This window comes from Oryctolagus cuniculus, chromosome 5, assembly GCF_051225735.1.
Source record: "Oryctolagus cuniculus isolate XC-2025 breed Fujian yellow rabbit chromosome 5, ASM5122573v1, whole genome shotgun sequence".
In the NCBI taxonomy this organism is placed as follows: Eukaryota; Metazoa; Chordata; class Mammalia; order Lagomorpha; family Leporidae; genus Oryctolagus; species Oryctolagus cuniculus.
Window position 1 is genome coordinate 167,773,311 of NC_142871.1, and position 23,905 is coordinate 167,797,215.

At 41.1% G+C, this 23,905-nt stretch overlaps 1 long non-coding RNA gene across 2 annotated transcripts in view; it reads right to left on the bottom strand.

Annotated features, from left to right (window-relative positions):
* Positions 1 to 303: 303 nt before the first annotated feature.
* LOC127493224 (uncharacterized) overlaps positions 304 to 23,905 on the bottom strand; it is a 56,172-nt gene continuing 32,570 nt past the window's right edge. For both annotated transcript variants that reach the window (XR_007923342.3, XR_016234386.1), the window contains 2 exons: positions 3,627 to 3,746; positions 304 to 490 (listed from right to left, as the gene is read on the bottom strand). This is a non-coding gene — a long non-coding RNA (uncharacterized LOC127493224). The remainder of the gene's footprint in view (positions 491 to 3,626; positions 3,747 to 23,905) is intronic.

Here is a 23,905-nt window from a genome sequence, read left to right on the forward strand (position 1 = left end):
AACAGGATGGGGCCTGGACCCATGCCCCCCAACAGGACAGGGCCTGGACCCCTGCCCCCAACACAGGATGAGGCTGGACCCCTGTCCCCCAACAGGATGGGGCTGGACCCCCGCCCCGACACAGGACGGGGCCTCACCACGCTGATACTTTCAGAAGCAGCAGTTGCCCCTCATACCACCAACACTGAAACAAGCCCAATTGGGCCCTTTTGGACTCTGCAGGCAACAGATCCTTCATTTACAAATTTTCCCTAAGTCTATTTTTTTTTTAAGATTTATTTTATTTATTTGAAAGAGCTGGAGGGAAAGGTAGAGCCAGAGAGAGATTGAGATCTTCCATCCACTGGTTCACTCCCCAAATTACCATTAATGTCCAGAGCTGAGCTGATCTGAAGCCAGGAGCCAGTAGCTTCTTCCAGGTCTCCCATGAAGGTGCAGGGGCCCAAGGTCTTGGGCTGTCTTCCATTGCTTTCCCAGGCCATAACAGAGACTGGATGGGAAGAGGAGCCACCGGGAGTGAAGTTAAGACTCAAACCAGGCACTCTGACGTGGGATGCAGGTGCCCCAAGCCCGAAGTAGCATTTTTACCACTGTGCCAAATGCTGACCCCTGCATTTCTTTTTTAATAAGTACAGTGTTAAGTTTTTTTTTTCTTAAATTCAAAAGGTATTTAACATAACAATCTCTCTCATGTATGTATGTATAGTATGTGTATTTGGTTTTTTGATGTGTTCTTAACTGTTTTAAAAAAGATTTATCTATTTGAAAGGAAGAGTAACAGAGTGAGAGACAGAGACACAGAGATATCTTCCATCTATTGGTTCACTCCCCAAATGGCCACAACAGCCATGGCTGGGCCAGGCCGAAGCCAAGAGTCCAGCGCTCCATCCAGGTCTCCCACATGGTTGGCAGGGACCCAAGTACTTGGGCCATCTTCTGCTATTCTCCCAGGTGCATTAGCAAGAAGCTGAATGGGAAACAGAGCAGCCAGGAATCAAGCCAAATCTAGAATATGGGATGGTAGCGTTTCAAGAAGTGGCTTAACACACTGCATCTCTATACCAGCCCTTGTGTCCTCAGCTTCTAACAGCGTTTCACTGATGTCAGAGAGTGTGGCCTGAGGAATTTCTAATTTAAGTTTTATTGAGGTGTTTTTCATGGCCTATTAGGTAATCAGTTTATATAAATGTTACATGAACATTTTAAAATATTAACTATAAAGCTTAAAGATTTCACAAAAATCTGTTAGAGCTAATAAATGAATTCAGTCTAGTTGCAAGATACAAAAACAACATGCAAAACTATGTTACATTTCTATACAATAACAATGAACAATCTGAAAAGGAAATCAAGAAAAACAACTCCTTTTACAATAGCATACAAAGAAACAAAACTCTTAGGAATTAACATAATCAAAGAGGTGGAAGATGGGGTCAACGTTGTGGTGCAGGGTTAGCTGCTGCTTGCAATGCTACCATCCTGTATTAGAGTGCTTGGTTCAGGTCTTAGCCGCTCTGCTTCCAATGCAACTGAGAGGGCAGCAGAGGATGTTCCAAGTACTTGGGCCCCAGTCACTCACGTGAGGGAACCAGATGGAGTTCCAGTCTCCTGATTTCCACCTGACCCAGCTCTGGCTGTTGTGAACTAGCAGATGGAAGACCGCTCTGTCTCTATTTCTCTCTCTCTCTCTCTCTCTCTCTCTCCATCACTCTACCATTTAAAATAAATAAATAATTAAATATATAAATAAAACTTTATTTAATGTGAAATCAAAGGAGAGAAAGATGTGTACACTGAAATCTATAAAACACTGCGGAGGAATCAAAGAAAACAAGTAAGTGGGAAGATAGCCCCTGCTCATGGATTGGAACACAATACTGTTAAGAGACCAGTACTACCAAAGCAACTGCAGGGGCTGGAAAAGGTGACGGTCCCTGGGTTGCTCACAGGTTCACCAGAGAAAGGCGTAACAAATTCACTTGGTGACCACTTCATGGCACACAGTCTTCAGCATGCAGAGCTGAAGGCACAAAGCAAGCCACTGGCTATTACACCGAGGAGGAAGTGTAATGAGGAGGCAGGGCAGCTGTGCAGGAATGTGACTGACAAGAAGCGCAGGAGCCACTGGAAACAGACCAGGTGGGAAAGCGCAGATTCACCTCGGCCCCTCTGCTGCAGCCCTTCTCCCTCCCTGGTCTGGGGCGGGGTCCTCTGGAATGAGTCTTGCTTCCCTGATGGCCAGCGGGGATGCAGAAGGGGAGAGACTGGAGTCCTATCTTTAAGCTCCATGGCTGTCTGAGAAGAAGGGGACAGACTGGAGTCCTATCTTTAAGCTCCATGGCTGTCTGAGAAGAAGGGGACAGACTGGAGTCCTATCTTTAAGCTCCATGGCTGTCTGAGAAGAAGGGGCTATGTGGCCCACGACTCACTTTAGGAAAGAGGGATTCCAGTTTCTACGGCTTGTCTTGGCGGAACGTGAGAGTGAAAGACAGGAAGGCCGGAGCAGAGTCGATCAGAGATCTTCATTGTGAGCTATGGTTTTCCAAGCCTTCACAGATGTAAGCCTTATTATAAATCTGCGGCGCGCATTTAGCCTCGCAGTTAAGATACTCGCATTCCACATCAGAGTGCCTGGGTCAGATTCCTGGCTCCACTCCTGACTTCAGCTTCCTGCTAATGCAGACCCTGAAAGGCAGTGGCTCTACTAACTGGTTCCTGCTACCCCTGTGGGAGATGTGCATGGAATTCCCAGCTCCCCGTTTCACCCAGCTCAGTGAGCCAGGGGATAGGAGTTCTCTCTCTGTGTCTGTCTGTCTCTCTGCCTCACAAATTAAAATGAGCTTTTCTTAACTTACTACAAATCTGTTTTATTCAAAACAGTTTGGTACTGGCAGAAGGACAGACCAATTGGCCAAATGAATAGAATTGAGAGAATAGAGGTCCTTAAATGAACCCTTTCATCTATGATCAATGGATATTCAAGGAAGATGTGAAGACCGTTTTTTTGTTGTGAGCAGTGCTTCAAGTTTTTAAAAACCTCTTTCGTTGTAATATTTAATATACAAGGGTTGGCATTGTGGCATATTGGGTTAAGCCACCACCTGCTATGCTGGCATCCCATATGGTTATCCATTCAGGTCCAGGCTGCTCCACTTCCAACCTTGCTCCATTCTAATGTTCCTGGGAAAGCATCAGAGGATGATCCCTGTTCCTGGATCCTGGCTCCTGGCTCCAGTCTGGCCCAGCCTTAGACACTGTGGCCATTTGGGAGTGAACCAGTGAATGGAAGACCTCTTCTCTCTCTCTCTCTCTTTCTCTCCCTCTCTCTTTCTCTCTCTCCCTCTTTCTATAACTCTGCCTTTGAAATAAATAAATAAATATTTAAAAATAAAAAGATATGTCATACAGCAAGCAAATACATACACACACAAAAGTATATGCGGGCTCTTCAAAATGTTTGTGGGAAATGGAACTGAAAGATAATGTGAATATTCTGTGAAAATTCTGAAGCCCTATCACATATGTTTTTCTTATATTAACTCTTGTTTGTTTGTTTGTTTGTTTGTTTCAGTTCAACTGAAAACTAGTATTGTTTACTTTTCCTTCAGATTTATCCAGACATTTACCTCGTTCATTGTTCTTCATTCTTTCCTGCAGGTCTGGGACTATGATCTTTTGCCTGTAGTACATGCATTAACATTTCCTTGATAGGGTCAGCTGAGAGCGAACTCTTGGCTTCCATTTACCTGAAAAAGAATTTTTAAAAACTCATTTAAAAAAACATTTCTTGTTTGTTTTATAACCAGAATTGGCAATTATTTTTTTTTCAGTGTATTGCCTCCTGGTTTAAACTGTTGCTATTGAGAAGTTCAGTTGATAATATTCACTCTAATCAATAATGTTTTGAAAGTAACTCTTCTAAGATGTTGTCTTTGTCTTTCCTCACTTTTATCAATATGTGTTATTTTAATGTGATACTTATTTAAGGCTGGATGAAAATATTTTTTATGTGTAGGCTTCTTGTATTTGTGAATAGGTAGTCCTTAGTTCTAGAATGTTCCTAGACTTCATCTCAAACACTGACTCTCTCATTCTCTTTTTCCACTTCTTTGGAAATCCAGTTAGACATGTTAGAGTTCATTTTATTTTCAATATCTTCTAATCCTTCTTTCATATTTTGCATAAAATTCTGATTAATATTGTAACCTGCATTTCAATTTACTAATTTTCTCTACAGAAAAGTTGAGTCTTCTGTTAAAAATCATCCAGCAAATATTTAAAGTTCAGTTTTCTACCTTTTGTTCTATTTGGTTCTTTTTCAGATTTCCATGGTCACTTTTTATGGGGTTGCATTGTCTGCATACATATTTTTTTCCTTGAAGCATAGTGAAAATGACTGTTTTACAACCTACAGCTGATCATTTCACTACATAAAGTCTTTGCAAGTTTGATTTGCAAACTGAAGTTTCTCTACACTTTTCACCAGTGATACAAGGTATCTGTGTATGCCTCATTATTTTTTATTGTGTGTTAGGCAATGTCCATGAAAAATTATTGGTGCAGATTTTTTTTGAAGGCTGAGATACAGTAATCTCTATCTGGTGCCAGGTTCCAAGTGGCTCTACCAGTCTGGGATCACTTTTATGCTGTTGTTTTTACATTTTAAACAAAGCTACCAAAATATCAATTATATAAAACTTGCTTTTAATTATCAGTTACATAAAACTTGCTTCCTTTACTTAAACATATCAGCGACTTGAGGAAAATGTTTGCAACTCTGTAAGCACCTCCAATGTCAAGATATATAACGTTTTTATCGAGAAATTTCTCATGTCCATTTGAGGTCTTATCTCCCCCACAGTCATCCCCAAAGAGTCACTAATGTGCTCCCTGTCATTACAGATTAGCTGAGACTGCTCTAAAATCGTATGTAAATGCAGTCATGCAATTTGTACTCCTTTGTGTCTACCTACTCTTGTTCAGCACCATATTTTTGAGATCTACCTATGTTGCTAAATGTAGCAGTAACATGTTCTTTTTCTATGCTCAGGAGTAATTCATGATATAAATATGCCAAAATTTATTTATCCATTTACCAGTTCATGGACATTTCAACAGTTTCCCCAGGCCTTGGACATTATGAATGACTCTGAAATACACGATCAACCTTATTCATATAAATGAGCAACTAACAAATGTACATCTTTGTTTTTCTTGGGGATAGAGCTACTGGGTCAGGTGGTAGGTGAAGGACTAGCTTCACAAGAAACTACCACAATGCTTTCCAAAGTAATTCTATAAGAATATACTTGTCGGTTTATTATTCTTCTTCACTCATGCATTCATTTTTCACACACACACACACGCACACAGAAAAGAGCTCTCATCCTCTGTTCAATCCCCAAATGCCTGCAGTGGCCAGAGTCACACAGAATTGAAGCTGGGAGCCAGGATCTCAATCCTACCCCTGAGTAGGTGGCAGGACCCCATACATGTGATCCATAACTTGCTGTTTCCCAGGGTGTACATGAACAGGAAGCCAGAATGGTGAATGGAGCCTGGACTAAAACCCAAGCACTCTGATACAGTATCCAGGAACATCTTAACTATGAGACAAAATGCCTACCAGTAAGTTCACCCTTAAGAAGTTCTGACCATGTAGAAGAAATGTTTATGCTGCACCTTCCTGTTTCTCAGAGGTGGGTATCCCTGCCCTCTAGGATACCTCAGTTCAGTTTCAGAACGAGTTTTCTTATAGATGCCTGGTGAGAGCTCACTGACGATTTACTATAAAGTCTACCCCTTTTCGCCCATTCTTAATTTTCATCCCCTTCTTACACCCATGATAATAGCATTTGCTTTCTGTCACCTGACAAGGGTGTCAGAACCAAGAGTCAAGTTTCCAGAACAGCAAATGCCCTTGGATTCCTGGGAGCTCTGTGCTCTGCTCACCTCCCTGAGCCCCACCCCTTCGATTTTAGACTGCCAATTCCTTACATCTTGGCAGATTTTTGATGACTTCAAGAAAATGTCTTTTATATAAGCATTTTATCCAAAATTTTAAATGGTTTAGAAGTAGTTGGATAATAACTTTAATAATAATAATTTAATAAGAAATGGTTTAGAAGGGTTGGATAATAACTTTTTTTAAAGATTCATTTATTTATTTGAAAGTCAGAGTTACAGAGAGAGAGAGAGAGAGAGAGAGATCTTCTATCCGATGGTTCACTCCCCAATTGGCCGCAATGACCGGAGTTGCGCCAATCCGAAGCCAGGAGCTAGGAGCTTCTTCCAGGTCTCCTGCGCGGATGCAGGGGCCCATCTTCTACAGCTTTCCCAGGCCATAGCAGAGTTGGATCGGAAGAGGAGTAGCCGGGACTAGAACCAGCGCCCATATGGGATGCCAGTGCTTCAGGCCAGGGTGTCAACCCACTGCGCCACAGCGCCAGCCCTGGATAATAACTTAATACATATCAACAATCTGCATTTTTATTTCACTTCCTCTGATATATCGCAGACAGATCTGTTTTATATTCTACTGATGTTTCTAAATTGTTTGAATTTTTATAATGAGTATGCATTCATTTATAATTAGCAAAAATAATAAAGATTTTAAAATTTGAAAAATATTTGGTAATAGTTATTTTTAAATTTTTCTAAAAGTAATCTATGCTTTGGTTTCCTAAAGCATCCTTAGGGAAAACTATGAAAAGTATTTTCCTATTTACTTTTAAAAAGCAAGCTAAACTTTGTAACTTGAAATTTGAAGAGGGGTACAAGCAAGGGTTGGTTACCCAGGGTAGCAGATAAAAAACCAGACTAGTTGTTAAGGGTAGAACTGTGTGCCCCCAATGGTTATGTTGAAGTCCTAAGGTTCCATACCTCAGTCTATGAGCTTATTTGACAATAGAGTCCTTCCAGACAAGATCAAGATGAGGTCATCCATACTGGTGGGCCCTTAATCTGACGGGAGGAGAAAACACAAAGCCGAAGACATACACACAGCAGCACATGAAGGCAGAGAGTGAAGGTTTGCACTCCCTCTCCAAAGGGGATGGGAGAGTCTCCCCAACCAGTGGTGATGGGAAATGTGTGCATCCATAGGGGAAAGAATAAAACTGGATCCTTACCCAACACCACACACAAAAACAAGCTTAAAGTGAACTAGAGGCCTTAAATGTAAGGCCTGCAACTACAAAATTCCTCAAAGGAAATAATGGAAAATCTTCATGACACTGGTTTGGGTAATGATTTCTTTGATACGATATCAAGCAAGAAGACAACAACAGCAAAGACAGTTTAGCGGAATTGTGTCAAACTAAAAAACTCCTGTACAGCTTAGAAAATAATCAACAGAATGAAAAGGCAACCTGCAGATTGGAAGAAAACATTTGCTGCCTTACATTTGATAAGGGGTTACTATTCAAAATATATAAGAACTTCCTAGTAGTCACAGCAAAAACACAAACAACATGGTTAAAATATGGGCAAAAACTTAAAAAAAAAATAACAAGTGTTCCCAAGGATTTGGAGAAATCGGAACACTTGTATATTGTTGGTATAAATGTAAAATGATACCATTACTATGGAAAGCAGCATGGAAGTACCTCAAAAAATTACAATGAATTCCTTATGATCAAGCAAACCCACTGCTTGATATTTATCTCAAAGAATTGAAAATAGGGCCTTGAAATATTTGCACTCCTCTGTTAATTGTAGCATGATTCACAATAGCCAAGACATGGAAAAAACTTAACTGTCCATGATGGATGAACAAAAGGAGAAAGCATGATACTGTATACATATGATGGAATGTTAGTCCTAAGAAAAGAGGAAAATCCTGTCATAGGCTTCAGTATAAGAAACCATTATGGTAAATTAAATAAGCTAGTCACAGAAAGACAGACATTGTTTGACTGTATTTATATAAGGCATCTAATCATTAAGCTCGTAGAAACAGAAAGTAGGATGTTATGCTAGTTGCCAGGGGATGGAAGGATTTGGAAAACAGGGAGTTGCTGTTCAGTGGGCATAAACTTTCATTCGCGCAAGATGAACAGCTGCTACAGACCTGTTGCACAACGTACACATAGTTAGCAGTATTGTGCTGTGCACATAAAAATCTGTTAAAAGGGTAGGCCTCACGTTTTGTGTGCTGTACCACAGTAAAAATGGATTACGAGTGGCAGACATCCAAAAGTTCAACAACTGTTGAGAAGGCTATGAGGAAACAGGTATTCTCTTATATTGCTAATAGGAATACAAAACTGTACATTCTTTATGGATATTTGGCAACATTTAGATATTTTATATACACATTTCCTCTGTACATCCTTTAACCCAACAACTGTGTATAGAACAAATGGTATTTATAGATGTTTAAATTGAAATAGAAATCATATTTTTATTTTTTACATATTTATTTGAAAGGAAAAATGACAGAGAGAGAGAGAGAGACTGAGAGAAAGAAAGAGAGAGAGGCAGAGACAGAGAGAGATATTTTCTATCTGGTGGTTTACCGCACACACACACACACACCCCCAAATGACTGCAACAGCCAGGTCCAGGCCAGGCCGCAGCTGTGAGCCAGAAACCCAACCTTGTTCTCCCACATGTGTGGCAGGGGCCCAAGTATTTTGTCCATCTTCTGCTGCATTAGCAAAAAGCTAATTCAGAAGTGGAGTAACTGGGACTCAAACCAGCACTCCTATATGGGATGTTGGTGTTGCAAGCAGTGACTTAACCTACTGTGCCTTAACACAGGCCCCTAATTGTTATTTTACAGGAGGAAAAATAGTACAGGGGAGATATGGAGAGAAACGAGACAACTGTTTGATACATCTGTGCATGACTTTTCTATTGCTGAGACTGAAGCCATAGACAACAGAGGACCCTGCTTCCCTTAGCTGCGTCACTTACTCACAGCTAATGCTAGTCATTTGCCTGCCTGCTGTGTGGTCACTTGCTATCACATAATAGCTGGCTTTGCTAAATATCTGCTGAGCAGTTTTTCTAGGGTACCTGGTAAAACCAGACACAACTGGCTACGGCCAACATTGCGACAGGTACCAGCACGGATCAACTCAGGCTGTCTGGAGAGTTAAAATGTCGAATGACACATCTCTGATGAAGTCTCAGGGGCCATCTTCAAACACATCAAGTATGCCAAGGCATGATTTGTTAAGGCATGTGCTCTCCGGACTCCTTCACCCTTTCCTCTGCACCTATCATGTTCAGTCACCTAGTTTGTCCACTTACATCCCATTCACCCCAAATCCATAAATTCCCAAACCCGTATCTGAACAAGGAGATTGATTTGGGCTTTAATATTATCTGCCCCTCTCCTGCAATCATAGTAAATTTTCTCTTTCTCAGAAGACGAAATCTATCTTTTACAGTAAGAATGAGCATTGTCTTTCTGTAGAACAAATTACCACAAGCTTAGTGTTTTAAACAACACAACTTACTAGCTTGCAATTCTGGAGGTCAGAAGTCAATAGGACTTACTATTGCTAAAGGTTAAGCTTTTAGAGGCACTGTGGAATCTATTTCCTTACCTTTCTCCGCGTCTATAGACCACCGGCATCTCCTGGCCCCTTCCTCACCTTCAAACCCAGCAACGGTTGATCAAGTCCTTCTCTGCCATCTGTTGGGTTCTTTCCCTTCCATTGCCCAATTCCACTTCTTTTTATTTATTTAAAGGTTTTATTTATTTATTTGAGAGGTAGAGTTACAGACAGAGAGAGGGAGAGACAGAGGGAAAGGTCTTCCATCTGATGGTTCACTCCCCAAATGGTTGCAATGGCCAGAGCTGGGCCCATATGAAGTCAGCAGCCAGGAGCTTCTGGGTCTCTCACTTGGGTGAAGGTGCCCAAGCACTTGAGCCATTTTCCTCTGCTTTTCCAGGCCACAGCAGAGGGGTGGATCGGAAGAGTAGCAGCTGGGACTTGTATGGGTGCCCATATGGGATGCTAGTGCCAGAGGCAGAGGTTTAGCCTACTATGCCACAGTGCCAGCCTCCTCCTCCTCTTCCTCCTCTTCTTCTTCTTCTTTTTTAAGATTTACTTATTTATTTGAAAGAAAGGAAGAGATCTTCCATCCCTTGGTTCACTCCCCAGATGACTATAAAAGTCAGGATTGGACCAGGCCAATGCCAAAAGTATCATCCAGGTCTCCCACATGGATGGCAGGGATCCAAATACGCCAGCCATCTTCTGCTGCTTTTGCAGGCCATTAGCAGGGAGCGGGATCAGTAGTGGAGCAGCCAGGACTTGAACTGGCGCCCACATGGAATGCTTGTGATTTTACCCCTATACCACAGCTCTGGCCACTCAGTTCCACTTTTCAGGAACCTGATGATTACACTGAGATCAGCGGGGTAATGAGAATAATCTCCCCAATTTAACATGCACTGATGAGCAGTTTTAATTTCACCTACACCCCTAATCCTGCCAGGTAATCACACATATTCATGAGTTCCCGGGATTATGACATAGACATGTTGTGGCACTCTTACTTTGCTTACTACCAAATGGTTTATTTGACTTTGGAATCATCTAATCTTTTACAATATTTTTAAAGGATTTTTAAAATTTATTTTTAATTTTTTTGAAGTTTTTTATTGAGCCCCTGAGTTCTGGATTGCATGTTTTCTTTTTTAAATATGTATGTATTTATTTGAAAGGCAGAGTTAAACACAGAGAGAGAGAGAGAGAGAGAGAGAGAGATCTTGCATCTGCTTGTTTACTCCCCAATTGGCCCCAACGGCAGGAGCTGGGTGGGCCTGAAGCCAGGAGCCAGGAACTTCTTCTGGGTCTCCCACATGGTGCATCCTCTTCTGATTTCCCAGGCACATTAGCAAGGAGCTGGATCAGAAGTGGAGCAGCTGGGACTTGAACTGGTTCCTTTATGGGATGCCAGCACTGCAGACAGAAGCTTAACCCTTTATACCAAAGCGCTAGCTCCAGATATTTTTTAAAACCTCCTTAAATTTAAAATAAAATATAACAAATGAAATTAAATGTAAATCTAGTTGGAAATATTAACATCTAGACTGTTCCAAGTCATTTTATTTTATTTTGAATTTGCTTTTTATTTCTTGGAAAGGGAGAAAGACAGAGCTTTCATCTGCTAGTTCACTCCCCAAAAGGCTGCTTCAGCTGGATTAGGCCAGGCCCAAGCCAGGAGCTTGGAATCCATCAGGGTCTCCATGTGGGCAGCAGGGGCCCAAGTCCCTGGGTCATCACGTGCTGCTTCCTATGGTAGACATTAGCAGAACGCTGGAACCACCCATGGAGCTGGGACTGGAATTCAGGCACTCAGATGTGGGATGTGGGTGTCCTGAGTGACATCTTTACTGCTGTGCCAAAGGCCCAGGTGATTCTAAAACACAGTAACATTACATCGTAATGGAATATATCACGAAGAGGGAAAAACCACTACAAAATAATTCAGCTGCTTTCAGTAATACTATGGGTGGTAGCTACTCTTGTGTGTCTTGTTTGGGTTAAAGGAAAGGAGTAATCATGTCATGCTCTAATTATACTTCCCAGTATCCTTAAGAAGCAAGGTTCTCCTGTGTGGAAAATGAGATGTAAGCTCAGAAAGGCTGAGGAAAACCCTGGGGGCCTTATATGCACTGAATGGTCAGCATGCACTCAGAAGGGCTTGGAAACAACAATCAACCCAACAGAAATGAGTCTCCTTCCAGTCTTGACTGCAGTTTCTATACATCATTTCTCATGAAAAAGAAGCAGGGTTTCTTAGGGGAAAAACAGCTGACATCAAACATCAGGTGGGAAATATTAAAGACAAGTGTGGAAAGGGAAGCTCAACAGAGGCTGCTTGGATTGTGTCAAAAGTACTCAGGAGCCAGTGTGGAGAGGCCAAAGATGGGACAATTTGATCATCAATAAGAATAATACTAGCAATGAATAAAACATAAAAAACATACCTAAATCTACATATTCAAAAAGATACTCAAAATAATAATCATAAGAAATGATAAAAATACAGTATAATTTTGCAACACTTAATCCATGTAGGTAATGAGAAACACAGGCATCACAGACACATGCATACATTTAGTCAACCACATTTTATGTGCCTCCTTACGCAGAAGGAACATCACACATCTGTCAGGTATTATGCCAAATAAAGAATAAAGACCTAATTTATCAAGGCTTTAGATTCAATTGCTACTTTATATTAAGTTCAGAAGATGGGGAATGCTATTAAACCATACCATAGAAACACAGTCAGCAAATTCAAGCTATGGAAAAGTCTATGAGTTGTGCAACCCAGTGTTTCATCCAAAAATTCTACAGAAAAGAAAACAGATGAATGGGAGACTTATAGGTTAAAAGATACTTAACATATGGGGCCAGCATTGTGGTAGAATGGGTAAAACTGCCCCTTGAGATACCAGCGTCCCATATGGGTGCCAGTTCTTGTCCTGGCTCTTCCAGTTCTGATCCAGTTCCCTGCTAATGGCCTGAGAAAGCAGTGAAAGATGGCCCAAGTGCTTGAGTCCCTGCCACCCATGTAGGACACCCAGATGAAGCTCCTGACTCTTGGCTTCAGCCTGGTTCAACTACAGGCTGCTGCAGTCATCTGGGGAATGAACCAGTAGATGGAAGATTCTCTCTAACTCTGACTTTGAAATAAACAAATCAATATATTCTTTAAAAAAATTAAACATTTATATTAACCTATTACCACTGTAGGCCTTATTTGGAATCTGATTAAATCAAACTGCAAGGGTTCTTATATTTTAGAGATATAGAGATACATAAAAAAAGTAGACTTAAATGATAGAATGTTTTGGATTTTCTTTTAAAAATACAGATAAGAGGAATTAAGTGGGGTGCAGGTGAAGCGAGATCACTCCTGGATGAGAACTGCTGAAACTCTTAGGTCCCTAAGAGTTCTTCACACTATCCTTTGTCTTAGTCACTTTGGCCTCTGTAACAAAATACGACAGATGGAAGGGATTCAACAACAACTGTGTTTCTCATGGTTCTACAGGCTGGGTAGTCCAAGAGCCAAGCACTGACAGACCCACTGCCTGGCGAGGGCTCTGCTCCGGCTTTGTGCACAGCCAGCATCCTCTAACTGAATCCTCACAGGGTGGAGAGACAAAGAGGGAGGCAGAGCTCCAACCCTATCCTGAGGGCTCCACCCCCAGGATCTATCTTTCTCAGAGGCTCCATCTTCAAACAGTGTACCTCACATTGCTGGTTAGGGCTCCCACACACGAATCAGAGCACACACGTGCAGTCCATGGCAACTTATACTTACAGGAATAGAAGGATCAGTAAAGATCGTCCCCGAAGAGAAAAAGCAACACATGTGTTTTGGTTACCTTAATGTCTTCCTTAAGACACAAGCCTCTGACTTAAAGAAACTGAAAGTCTCTTTCTCCTTCTTGTCGTCCTGGACTTCAACGGCAGCTACACGACCATCAGCATACCCAGGCTTCTCTCTTGTTTCTCTGCCATTCTCAACACATGGTTTCCACATCATTGTTCACACTGGTTACTCATAACTCTAGCCATTGATATCCACATTCTAGCCAGTAAGACTCAGGAAAGGGTGAAGAATGGTAGGTCTCTCCTTTCATGACTATAATTAAAAAAAGGATTCTCTACTTTAGGTAAAATGTTCTAAGAACTCATTACCAAGGTGGACAGAGCCCAGAGTCCTGATATCTTGGCTGTCTCTTGCAAAGTGGGAGGTTTCTCACATTTCCACCTTATGGCTAATATTTTCTGGTAGCAATAAAATTGAATTTCACACTTTTTTTTTTCCAATAGTCTTTGCCAGTATGCAGGCAGAAACACACCCTGGTATTCAAATAAAGTAACTTCTGGTGTGTGGAAAATGGCAAGCCTTATCCCATAAAACTTCAGAACTGATCTAAAACTGGTGTAAGAACTCCTAAAGAACTTTTACATCATTAAAAATGGAGTTGAACTATTAAAATGAAAATTTCAAAGACCAGAGATCTTTGACATCGGTGTGTTGATATAGGTAAAGAAGACTCGGCGGTACCACCTTAAGACTGAAATAAAACAAAGTTGATGGTTACATGTATATCCATGTGTGCTTTTTCCTGGATTCTCATCATCTTTCATTTTCTTGTTCCTGGAAAAGGCGTACTCAACCCGAAGGCTCTTTTTGTAATAAGATCTTTCCAAAGGTCTCTGGTTCAATGGCACTCAATAAATCTGTTAAAATAGTAAAATTGAAGGCAACATTTTTTAAATGCCCCAGAACAATATCCTGTCTCACAAGCTTTAGGATTTGTACTCAAGGAAGAGAATATTTTGTAAAACACCAACAGAGCTCAGTGCAGCGTGCTTCCCAACAGCCCAGAGATTTCCAAAAGCCCACTCCTGGCGAGTAGAGCCAAAACTTTCTGAACAGCACAATGATTAGGTCATTATGGATAATCTGGTCCTTGATCCAGTAGTGATTCTCCACTGTCAACAAGTTGATGATGGGTAGGCTACAAGAAACCATAAAAAAGAAATAAAAGACATTCCAATTCCTTCGAGTGTTGCATACCTCATTATTCTAGGCAAAGATGACACAGCCATCTGTTACAAGTTTTTATCTGAATTTCAGAAGGGCAATAACATGTATGCTACAAGAAATAGAGCATTATACCTATTTGTGGAGAACATACCCTGCTTTCCTTTTTTGGGAAACTTTAACTGAAATCTTTTGTTTCCTTAAAAACTTGAACTTATAGGTTTCTGAGTTGTAAGCCATATTCGTCACTGTGAGGGCCCACTCCTACCCCCACACTTGGAAAAAAGTTGTGCTACAGAGATGCAGAAAGATATCTTGCTGAAACTTCCCTTTTCTAACTATAGCAAACTACCCCCAAAACACAGCTACCATTAACCTTACTCCAAGGAATTCACTGCTAATTCAGCTGCCATGGAAACAGTCTATCCATTACATTGGAATAAAAAACCCAACAGTAGGGCCAGCTGGTTAAGCTTCTGTTTGCAACTCCAGTTCCAATCCAGCTCCCTGCAAATGCACCAGGTAAGGTAGCAGAAGATGACCAAACACTTGGGTCCCTGCCATCCTGGACGTTGCAGCTTTTGTTATATCAAGGCTGTTGTACTTGATAGCAGACATGCTTTACGTATCTGTTCTCTTCATTCTCTCAGGAAACTGCTGTTGGCAGGAACACTTCCTAGTGAGCTCTTCCATCATAATAGGGGAAAACCCTGCTATACCTCATGAAGTCACTTTAAAAACACCTGTCTATTGGGGCCAGCATTGAGGCACAGCTTATGCTTCCACCTGCAATGCCAGATCCCATATCAGAGCAGCAGCTTAGTCCCAGATGTTCTGTTTCCAATCCATCTCACTGCTAACGTGCCTGGGAAGGCAGAAAAAGATAGCCCAAATACTTGGACACTTGCCACTCATATGGGGGACCTGGATGGAGTTCCTGGCTCCTGGCCTTTTGCCTGGCCCAGCCCTGACTGTTAGAACCATTTGGGGAGTGAACAAGTAGGTGGAAGAGATTTTTTTTTTTTTTAAGATTTTATTTACTTGAGAAGCAGAGCTACAGACAGTGATAAGGAAAGACAGAGAAAGGTCTTCCATCTGCTGGTTCACTCCCCAAATGGCTTCAATGGCCAGAGCTGAACCAACCCGAAGCCAGGAGCCAGGACCCTCCTCCGGGCCTCCCATGTGAGTGCAGGGGTCCAAGTGCTTGGGCCATCCTCCATTACTTTTCCAGGCCTTAGAAGAGCTGGACCAGAAGAGGAGCAGCCAGGACCAGAACTGGGGCCCATATGGGATTTATCTCTGTGTCTCCCTCTCTGTCTTTCGATCTGCCTTTCAAATAAATAAAATAAATCCTAATAATAAATATAGATAATCTGTCCATCACTTTTGGTATCTTAGCTCGGATTATAGGCTAGATTTTACAGCAACTACAAAAGTCTGTGGATTCTCTAGCAAAAGTAGTCATGGACAACTAACTAGCCCTAGCTCTGGTAGAACAAAGTGAAGTATATACAGTAATTAATGGAATCTGTCACATTTACTTTAACAACAATATGATCACAGAAGAGGTCTTGCAAGGATTTATATCCAAGCTAAATGCTTCTATAATTTTGCTAAGAAAGTCTACCAGCTCCCACGATCTGAGAAACAACAGAAAATGCTTTCCCATTCCTTAGATGGATACCATTGTCTTTTTCTAATTATGCTCATCTGAATTGCCAAATGTGTTCCATTCGGAATTCAACATCTCAGAAAAATCATGATCATTCAGGGATCTAGCTACTGTCAGTAACCGATTTTAAAAAAAACCCTTCAGGTTTTTGTGTTGGATCCATTAGATCAGTTAGCCAGAGCTTTTTGTTCCTTTTTGTTCCAGGCCAATAAACCAACTCAGCTCCTTCCACCTCCCATAAAGCTTTGCAGATTAAAATCTCTGAGATGGGAATGACATGGGGGAAACAGGCAGGTAATTAAGTATTAATAAATAAAGCTGAAAGAATTCTTTTCATAATGTCTATGTACCACTGCATTGTAGCTCCACCCCCTTACCTGTCAATCCAGTGTGCCCACTTTCCCATGATGCACCTGTGTCTCATCTGGGACTAGGAAGGAAGAGATGCCATGATGGCCATATGGAAGTTAGCCTACACATGGAGGCACCATGAAACTCCCAGAAAGCCTCACACATATAAACTCCATCCCACTTTTATATTCAATTAGGGAATCATCCCCTATTTCATAGAAACAACTTTAGTTTCTTTAATCCATTTTGTTAATTATTACTTTGTGAATATTCTCAAATATGACCTTGCAGTCGAAGCCTGGATAATGTAACCAATGTTTCCAATTGTGTCTTATTACAAAGAGAACATATTCTTATTGAGCTTACATATATGGCTATATGGTCATGAAGCACCTGCATATTAATCATAGCTTTTTAAAATTATTCTAATAATTCCAATATCTGACTTTCCTTGGGATCATTTTATTGTCTATGTTTTTCTTTTGTTATTTTTAAATCAGAAGGTATGCTATGCCTAGTAATTTTTCAATGTTAGCAATTGTGTATGAAAATTGTTCGGTATTTTTGATTATTTCATCTACTTTCCAAGAAGGTTTACTTTTTTCTTAGCTAGTAGATAAAGTGGGCAAATACTTTGTTTCACTTAGGTGCTGAGGGGACTGTAGGCTTGGATTAGTTATACATCAACTCTCTTTCTTTGAGCATAGCATATCCAGGAATTCCACCTGAGGATCTATTGCATCCTGACTGCTAAGACTATTCTTCTCGGCACTGAGTGATTATCAATCTTTACTCTACTTTTCAGAGTTTTTGTTTGGTCTCTAGCTGCCATTTCAATTACAACCTGAGAATTCAGGGAATGTCTTGAGAAAAATCCCAGGGCATTATGATCAGTTTCCCATCTCCATGTTGTTATTAAAAAATCTGGCCTCTAAATCTCTAATTTTATCTTCTGGGGAAGAGAGTGTAGAAGGCTTTACTGGTTGTTCTAACTTCTTTCCAGTTCCTCTGCCTGAATTCTAATTTTTAATTTTTTTTATTTAACAGACAGAGTTAGACAGTGAGAGAGAGAGAGAGAGAGAGAGAGAGAGAGAAAGGTCTTCCTTCCGTTGGTTCACTCTCCTAATGGCCAATTCGGCCGGTGCACTGTGCTGATCCGAAGCCAGGAGCCAGGTGCTTCCTCCTGGTCTCCCTTGCAGGTGCAGCACTTGGGCCATCCTCCACTGCCCTCCCGGGCCACAGCAGAGAGCTGGACTGGAAGAGGAGCAGCTGGGACTAGAATCCGGCACCCATATGGGATGCTGGCGCTGCAGGCGGAGGATTAACCTAGTGAGCCATAACCTAGTGAGCCATGGCGCTGGCCCGGTGAATTTTTGCTTTTGTATTCTATCCTTGGAACTGAAAACTGTCCTCAGGCAAAAAGGGCTGCATGATTTCAGCTCAGTTCTCTGTGACTCTCCTTTCCCTGGTGTTTTATTCTTTTTGCTTCAGCACTTCTTTGAGGCCTTCATTCTTTTCCAAACATTAAAAAAAATTGAAATGTACTTTTAAAAATTCATGAAAATGGAGTTAAAAGATGTTTATTTTGGTGCAAAAATGTCTGAAATACATAAACAGTTTTTTCATAATATGCATTTTCCATGAACTTTTTGAAGTGCTCTCATAGATGTTGATCTAATTTTGCCAGCTATTCTTGGAGGAAGCATTGTTTAGTCCAAACTATTCCATCCACTTGGAGGGCAGTTATCTTTTTTAAATAGGAATTTTATTACTCTACTCAGCTAGAGTTCCTATTGCCTACAAAATAAAATCCAAACTTTTTTTTAAGATTTATTTTATTTGAAAAAGTGACAGAGTGAAAGGGAGAGACAAAGAAATCTTCCATCCTTTGATTCACTACCCAAATGCCTGTAACAGTCAGGAATGCACCAGGCCAAAACCAAGAGCCAGGAACTCCATCCGGATCTCCCTTGGCAGCATCCCAAATCCTTAGCCCATTTTCCACTGCTGTCCCATGTGCAATGCTACTAAACATCTCGCCCATAATCATAAAGCCATACGTTAGCAGGGAGCTGGATTGGAAGCAGAGCATCTGGGGCTCAAACCAGAGCTCCAATATGGGATGAAGGTAGTACAGGAGACAGCCTACTCCACCGTGCTGCAATGCCAAGTACAGGAGACGGCCTACTCCACCGTGCTGCAGTGCCAGTACAGGAGACGGCCTACTCCACCGTGCTGCAACGCCAAGTACAGGAGACGGCCTACTCCACCGTGCTGCAATGCCAGTACAGGAGACGGCCTACTCCACCGTGCTACAATGCCAAGTACAGGAGACGGCCTACTCCACCGTGCTGCAGTGCCAAGTACAGGAGACGGCCTACTCCACCGTGCTGCAATGCCAACTGCCGAAACCCAAACTCTTCAGCAAGTTACACAATTTCTTTTTTATCACCCAATGCTAGTATGTATTTCTAGCCTGATGTCTTGCATCTCCCTCTCATTTACCCTATAATTCAGTCAAAATGAACTGTTCATCCATCATTTTATACACCATGCTTTTCCATCTTGCTTTTGCACAAATGGCTTGCCAAGAGATTCCCTTTTTTTTCCTCTTCCCAGGTTACTTCTGATCATGAAAGTTCGTCTTAAATGCCATTTCCTCTAAGAAGCTTCTGCCAGTGCTCCTACACAAAGCTAGATATTCCTTCCTTTATATATCTATGCCTGTGCTGTTAACACGTGCTCCACCATCATATACACTAATGCATCTATCTTCTCCAGTAGATTCTGAGATACTTGAATGCAAGTGGATAAAATGATTGCTGATAGCCTCTGTGCTCAGCACGGAGTTTGTCATATAATAAACCCAACTTTAGAAGTCCTCATCAGACACTTACATATTTTTCACCAAGAGTCTTTCTGGGTTTTTATTGCTATTTTTCCCATTTACCCTGCTTATTTTATGGGACTATGCACCTGGATTTCTATATTCCAAGTCCTTGCCCCCACAGAGATCAGAATTCAAAGCTGAGGCATAAATACAGTGCACACGTGAGAACAGGATTTACTTAAAAATGAAAGAGTGACTATACATTTACAATGAGTATAGGCAACTCCACACGGAGAGACAGCTGTTATGGGAGGACCAGCGAGTTGTCTATGAGCAGGGAGTGTGGCAAGAGGCCAGGGAAGGACCAACAGCAAAGGAGAAAAGCCAAAAGGCAAAAGGGCCACCCCTTCGTGTAACAGTCTCTTTTATGGAGGAGGGATGGTCCTCTAACGGAATATATAAACAGAGCAGAGTTTGGGTGGAGGTTAATGTGTACAAAGTTTTCTTGGAGTTTCGTGGTGACTCCATGTGTAGTTTAACTTCCACATGGCCATAATGATATCTTTTCCTTCCTGTTCCTGGATAAAACACAGGTGTATCATGGGAAAGTGGGCATATTGGATTGACAAGTGAGGGGGTGAGGTTACAGTTCAGGGCTCTGCAGAAATTAAGATGAATCTTCTATTTATTCTTCTGTAATCTTCCTGACTGATTGATTCCCCTATATAACTTCCCTCCATAACTAAACATTACTCTAAACATTATATATATATAACATATTATATATAAGCAAGGATGCGGGGAAAAAGGTACCCTAATCCGCAGTTGGTGGGAATGTATACTGGCAAAGCCACTATGGAAAACATTATAAAGATACCCCAAAAATCTGAATATAAGCCTACCATACGACCCAGTCATCCCACGCCTAGGAATTTACCCAAGGGAAATGAAATCAGTAAACAAAAGAGTTATCTACACCTCCATGTTTATTGTACCTCAATTCACAATAGCTAAGACATGGAATCAACCTAAATACTCATGAACCAAAGACTTGATAAAGAAATTATGAGATATGTACACTATGGAATACTACACAGAAGCAAAAAAAATGAAATCTGGTTATTTGCAACAAAATGGATGAATCTGGAAAACATCATGCTTAGTGAAATAAGCCAGTGCCAAAGGGAAAGCTACCCTATGTTTTCCCTGATCTGTGAGGACTAATAGGGCACCTAAAATGACACCTGTAGAAGTGAAATTGACACTTCGAGAAAATATGACTTGAGCTGCCCTTGTCAAGGAACAGTTTCATTTTGTTGTTGTTGTTGTTGTTTCTGTTTATTTTCCTTCATACTATTTGTTGAACTCTTTTACTTAACATTGAGTTAATCTTATGTGTATAAAGTCAATTGAAAGGCGAACTCAAAAGGCTTCCATAGCCTTGGCAACTCATGACAAGAGCCTAGGGAGATTACTGACGCCATAAACAAGAGTGTCAAATTGCTAAGTCAACAACAGGAGTCACTGTGCACTTACTCCTCATGTAGGATCTCTGTCCTTAGTGTGTTGTTCAATGTGAATTAATGCTATAACTAGTAGTCAAACAGTATTTTACACTTTATATTTCTGTGTGGGTGCAAACTGTTGAAATCTCTACTTAATATATACTAAATTGGTCTCCTGTATATAAAGAGAATTGAAAATGAATCTTAGGCCGGCGCCGCGGCTCACTAGGCTAATCCTCCACCTTGCGGTGCCGGCACACCGGGTTCTAGTCCCGGTCGGGGCGCCCGATTCTGTCCCGGTTGCCCCTCTTCCAGGCCAGCTCTCTGCTGTGGCCCGGGAGTGCAGTGGAGGATGGCCCAAGTGCTTGGGCCCTGCACCCCATGGGAGACCAGGAGAAGCACCTGGCTCCTGCCATCGGATCAGCGCAGTGCGCCGGCCGCAGTGCGCTGGCTGCGGCGGCCATTGGAGGGTGAACCAACAGCAAAGGAAGACCTTTCTCTCTGTCTCTCTCTCTCACTGTCCACTCTGCCTGTCAAAAAAATTAAAAAAAAATTTAAAAAAAAAGAAAATGAATCTTGATGTGAATGGAATGGGAGAGGGAACGGGAGATGGGAGGGTTGCGGGTGGGAGGGAAGTTATGTGGGGGGAAAGCCATTGTAATCCATAAGCTGTACTTTGGAAATATATATTTATTAAATAAAAGTGAAAATAAATAAATAAAAGAAAGAAAGAAAATAGATTTCAGTGAAAAATAAGAGTGGGAATAAGAGAGAGATGAGGAAGTTTGTAACCATAAAGCTGTAGAGTTCTACATACATTCCTACAGATTTATTTGTAAGGGTACAGTTTAAAACTTGCCATGAGACCCCAAATATCATTAAGCTGGGTGGTAAAAATGCCATCCTAATTACTAAAGTGACCATATTAAGTGTTAAAGTGACCATATAGATAGGATTAAGTGTTAAAGGGATAATAAAAATAAGATCAAGTGTCTGGTAATAATAGATAGAATTAAAAAGAGAATGTTCCAACATGGGAAGCAGTCCATACATCAGACTCATACAATGACAATCGCTTTAAATAGCACTCTGATCTCAGAATCAGCCCTTAAAGGCATTCTGGTCTGGCTGAAAAGCCCATAAGAGCATTTCAGATATGGAAAGCCAAGATACTATGGCAAAACAATGTCCTACATGACATGGTCTCTGTGAGAGAGACCCCAGTGGAAAGAAGTGGACATCAAAGAAGGATGTACTTTTCTCTGAAGGGAGGAGAGGACTTCCACTTTACTTATGGCCTTGTCTAAATACTGATGGAGTTTGTGGATTCAAAAGACTTCCATAGCCTAGGCAGCTCATGTCAAGAGGCTTGGGTGGTCACTAACATCATGCATAAGACTATTAATTGTATTAACAACAGGAGTCATTGTGCACTAAATCCCCATGCAGGACCTCTGTCCTCATGAGAGTTAACTGTAAAACTCATTCTCAGAGTTTTGTGTGTGTGTGTGTGTGTGTATATGTGTAAATTGTTGAAATCTTTACTTGGTATAGAGTTGGTCTTCTGTGTATAAAGTTAATTGAAAATGAATCTTAATGAAAAATGGGACTGGGAATAGGAGAGTGAGGAGGTGGTGGGTGGGAGTGGGGGTGGGAGGGCAAGTATGGTGGGAAAACTGACTATATTCCTAAAGTTGTACTTATGAAATCTGTATTCATTAAATAAAATGTTTCGAGGAAAATAATAGATGGGGCCAGCATTGTGGCATAATAGGTTAAGCTGCTGCATATGACATGGCATCTCTTATGGGTGCCTGTTTAAGACCTGGCTGCTCCACTTCTGATCCAGCTCCCTGCTAATGATCTTGGAAAAGCAGTGGAAGATAGCCAATTGCTTGGGCCCCTGTCACCCACGTGGGAGACCCAAATGAAGCTTCTGGCTCCTGGCTTCAGCTTGGGCCAGCCCTGGTCATTGTGGCCATCTGAAGAGTGAACCAGCAGATGGAAGATCTCTGTGTGTGTGTCTCTTCCTCTCTATTATGTAACTCTGACTTTCAAATGCAAAAATAAATTGTTTAAAAAATATTTAAAATAGAATTACTGTGGGATTCAGTGATTCTACTTCTGGGTGCACACCACCCTCCAAAATGAAATCAATATCTGAAGAGATATATGCACTCCCATGTTCACTCCAGCATTATTCACAATAGTCACGATATAAAAACAATCTGTTTTTTGATGGATGAATGGATAAAGAATATATATAATATAAATGTGTGTGTATATATATATATATATATAATTTGATCTTAAAAAATTAGGTGATCTTGCCATTTGTAAAAACATAGATGATCCTGGAGGATATTATACTAAATGAAACAAGTCAGTTTATATCTGGAACTAAGAAAGTCAAATACCATAAACATATTAACTATATTTGCTTTGTCACATATTTCTTCATCCACTAATCCACCTTAGTTTTTGATACATTTCAAAGTAAATTTCAGACATTAAGAGACTTTGCTCTCAAGTGTTCAGTATGCATATAAGTTCATGTTTGCAGTTTAATTTCTGATAAAAATAATGTAATACACAAAGCTTTTATGTGTATTCACTGATTTTTAGAAATGAATACATAAGTCGAGCCCAAGTCCCTAGTGAGATACAGACTATTACCATTACTCAAAACATTTTCTCATGCCCTTCCCCAGTCTCCACTTCTCCCAAAAGAAAACACTGTCCCAATTTTCTTCCACCACAGATGAGTTTTTCAGGCACTTATTAATTCATACCAATCTAGACTATTAAGTAGTCTCCTAATTGGTTTCCCTGGCCTGAGTAGGATCGTTCTTGCCTATTACAATTCACCTGGTCTCCAGATGCTACAATAATCTCCTACACCTCCACCTTATCTTGCCACCCCACCTCATCCTGTTTCATAAACTGTCCATTGCCTATGAGAGCCAAGCTGCACGCTTATCAAGACCGTCCCCCAGTGTGGCACCAGTCTAT